This window comes from Apostichopus japonicus, chromosome 22, assembly GCF_037975245.1.
Source record: "Apostichopus japonicus isolate 1M-3 chromosome 22, ASM3797524v1, whole genome shotgun sequence".
Lineage (NCBI taxonomy): Eukaryota > Metazoa > Echinodermata > Holothuroidea > Aspidochirotida > Stichopodidae > Apostichopus > Apostichopus japonicus.
This window is the reverse complement of record NC_092582.1, coordinates 12,730,544-12,734,878: the sequence shown is the minus strand read 5'-3', so window position 1 is coordinate 12,734,878 and position 4,335 is coordinate 12,730,544.

Below are 4,335 nucleotides of genomic sequence, written 5' to 3'. Positions count from 1 at the left end.
CGAAGTAATCGACATTTGCGCGACCTGCTGCCATTTTTGAACTGATTAACCAACCAAAGAGCGAATAAGACAGGTCTGTGACGTCAACGGTCACTACGCTCACAGCATACTGTTGACGTCATACTCACTTTGCGTCACATGACATTAATATGCATTTCTGATTGGTTAGAAGTTTGTACGCCCAACAAGGATGACAACAATTTGCGTCTTGTTGATAACGACAGTGACAAAGGAAGTTACATAGTCGCACGACGTGAACGGATATTGAAGCGAAAAAGGAACGCAAAGCAGTAAGTTTCAATCTGATTATTAATAAAGATCAAAATAATGGTTATCTTTCTAAGAATATGTGTTACTGGTCCGACAGCTTTATTTCCACGTTCTTTACAGTATAAAAATGCACATAAATTGGCTTTGCTCTCTTCATATTTCGTATGGAAACCATTAATGCAGATATAGCTGCTTACTTTCTCCCAAATCAAACTTTATTACATTGCTTGCTCATTCACTTTATAAAAAAAAACTTTGCAACGATGCTTGTGAGTAATTGAAATTGAGATTGTCTCTAACATTTAGAGTACTTGATTGGGCGTATATCACGCCGAAGCAAAAAATAGGTCTTTTCAGTACAGGTCGATTGTTGGGCTGGGTATAATAATGATATTTAAAAGAGAGTTCAGTATGGAGTAAAATAATAATAAACAAGCCCAATTCTACGGAGCCAGACATCCAGTGGTTATCATTATGAGAAAACTCGGTCGTCATATATTGCTTTTAGTTGAGTGAAGTCAAATGAAAATTTTATTCAGCGCTACAATGTACGCCTACAGGTGTGTGATTGAATTTGGATGTATGATATTATAATGTATTATTGTAACAATATTGAACCAGTATGGCATTTTTAAGAGATAAAGAACATAATTCACGGTATGCTTGATAGGCCAATAGTATCAGGTGACGTCACATCGCAAAATCAGCTACTTTCCAGTGTCAGTTGTCTATTGTTACGTTCGTAAGTGGGCGCGCGACAAATACGCCGGGAAGTGTACGACTTTATCGCCGAGTGTGCTATGTGAATACGCGCATCTCCACACTTCCAACATGCCAATATAGGTCAAGCAAGCCCACGGGCGCGCCGATACATGTACGTATTTAATAGTATGATTGCTTGCAGAGCGTTCGTAGACACTATCATAGCGGAAATCAACTTGCGCGTATAAGCGTGCGCATTCGGCTGCCTTGGTTGGTCTTTTTCAAACACGACACATTATGTACATATCGCCATCTCTTTTAGTGAAAAAGTCAAGTATCTAGCGCCCACGGGATATAAAAGATTTCTGCTCTTGTCTGGTGGTGGGCGTATGATTGTCAAAGATATCTATTGCGTTAAGACGCCCTAACAAATCTCCGCTTTGGTCAAGCTTGTAGGTGTATATACATTGTGCACGGCTGTCTAAATACGCAGCAATTAATGTTTTACCCACGCAAAATGTTTTATTCGTAACTACGTCAATAAATGATTTGGCCTTAGTGCGCCAAAGAACAATCAACTTTTATTTCGGCCACCTTTTATTACCTTAAAATACCAAAACATTCACGTGATGAAGCTCTCAGTAGTAATTGGATGCTAAAATAGCTATACGTTTTTGGCCAGGGACTTAGGGGTGGGGGAAGGTGATATGAATGTTATAGGAAGTTTTGGGAGGGTATGGGGTATGTGGGAGAGGTTATATTTTGGGGTGTCATACAGAGATTTGCAGGATCTATAAAGGGATGGTGCTGAATTAAGACAGCAGGGGAAAGGCAGAGTTGCTGGGATGTATGGATATGGTTTGGTAGTTATGATGGGGGCAATGTTGGGTTGGGGAGGGTGTTCATGTACATGATTAAAACTGAACGGTAGTGGGAACTGTACAGTAGTACAAGGGGTGTGTTTGTCAAGGTAAGGGTCATTGGGAGATGTGGCATATAATGTTAGAGGAATGGATGGTGTTATTGGAATGTTGGGCATTTACACTGGTTGTGAGGAGAGAGGGAGGCAGGCATGGTGGAAGGGGTTCTCGGAAGCTATGTGTGATTCATTAGATGGTGATACTGGTAGGGTAGGGTTGTGTGATGGATGAAATATTGTGCCTCCGATGTGAGCAGTAAATAACAAGATGTTTAGTACCTGTGCATGTTTAAACAGGTGTGACAGGAACAGTAGATAGGGTAAGCAAGGGCTAAATGTGATAGAGGCTATGATGGGGTGGGGTAATGGCACTTGCATTATGTGATGGAATGGCTGTTGGTAGATGTGATTGCATATGTGATCCCCGAGAGGTTAGTGACAGTAAGACAGTGTCTTCAGTAGTGGGAAGGGGGGGGGGGTGGGATGTCCAGGGTTGTTGGAGGTACCTGTGTTACAACTATAATGGGTTGTAGTGTTAGAATTGAGTCTGAGCTGGCAGAATATCAGGAAGGATGATTCAATGAGTGACATTGTCGACAATTTCCCACTGCGTCAGTTTTATGTTATTCCATCAGTTACTCATTGAAACTTGAAATTCATTCATTTCATTCATTCATTCATTTATTTGTTTTTTCACATAAATATGAATTTATAAATATGAATAAATATGAATAGGAATAAAATGAATAAATAGAATAAATATGAATAAATAGAAATTAGTAGTTTCTTCCCCAAAAATTGTAACATAACCTTTATTTCCAGAAAATCTTTATACATTTGATAAATGCATGGGTCTTGTTTTTATGACTACAAAGAGAATTTTAGTTAAAAGCAAGGTAGTCATATTAATATAATAACCTTACAATTCAAAATACATTTAAAACCTTGCTCTATTTATCAAATCACCATGGTTGCAACTTCTCGATGGCTGTATATCACTGGCAGGATATTTTGTGTTTTATTCCTTCTTCAGAATGGATGATTTTGATTTATCAGCCTTTACAAATAACCCAAGGCCCCGAAGATTGCCAGGACTCGGGGCTACCTCTCCTCCCACACCCGGAAGAGCAAAACTGGCACCAATTACAAGCTTGTGAGTTTAATTATTTAATTTATATTGTTAAACTCCCTATAAAGTAGAATATTTATATTGTACGTAATTTCTAACATAAAGGACCGGGTAGAAATTTAAGAATTCATCTCCACTGGTCCATCTTCCCGACCCCCACCAAACCCCCACACCCCCCACCCTGCCTATTTGATCCTGACACACTATTGCCACACTGAATCACCCTGCTTATCTTGATCAATCCCTCACTAACCTTTGGGATTGACATTTACTCATTCAAGATTGTAGCTTCCTTAGTTAGGCTAGACATATAGTAAATACTACAATTCAACATTGTTATCAGTGCAAGTCTGGGTAAATGATAAGATACCAATTGTATGTTTTGTGTTCTTTATATTTATGGCGCATTGTCTGTTATATTTTTCTAAGAATCCACCTGATACAACATTACAGATGTTACTCAAGTATCTTTGGTGTATGTCTACCTTTGAATGAACTTTGAATGGACTTTTTGAACAAATCTGCCATGCCAGTAGCCTCTGGATTACAAGCGATTGCTTTCTGGGGGTGCCAGTAAGAAGCCACAGTACCTTGCAAAGCATGTAAAGAGGGCCATGTCTATATGGGGATCGCCACCAACTAAGGGTTGGATAGCTCATTGTTAGAGTGCTGGGCTTGTAACCCAGAGGTCACTTGTTTGAATGCCATTCTAGACATAAATTTCTCTGCTCTTTTTTCAAATATAAAATATAGTAAGCAAACAGGGTGAGAAATGTCAACGTTCAATGACTGCCAATGGTTCCTTTGCCCCTCTCTATCACATGAAGTGCCAGATTGGATGGAAGGGAAGTATGTATGTATGTATGTATGTATGTATATGTGATCTTCCCGCAAGCAGGAACTCGCGAAAGAAGCCATGGAGGCTTATAGACTCGCAAGCTGACCGAAGCCAATCTCTCGGCACACATCCATTTTACGTCCATGTCGGGAAGTTGTTATTGAACAACACCCTTGCCAGACGACACACATTGCTGTCGGCGGGGAATCGAACCGGGGATCTCATGACTGAGAGACGCCGGCGTAACCACTAGACTATACACTCGGCCTTACAAGTAACATGGTCAAATAAAATTAAAACTATTTTCAATCCCCAAAGGCTAATATGCCATCCAAGTCTTCAAACCTATCAACTAATTTCTTTTTAGGGCAAATGCACCAAAGCTTGGGCCTATCACCAAACAAACCTCACCACGGAGCACTGGATCATTCAGCTCACCAGGTATTAAAGTAATTATTAGATATTTAAACCCTAAAT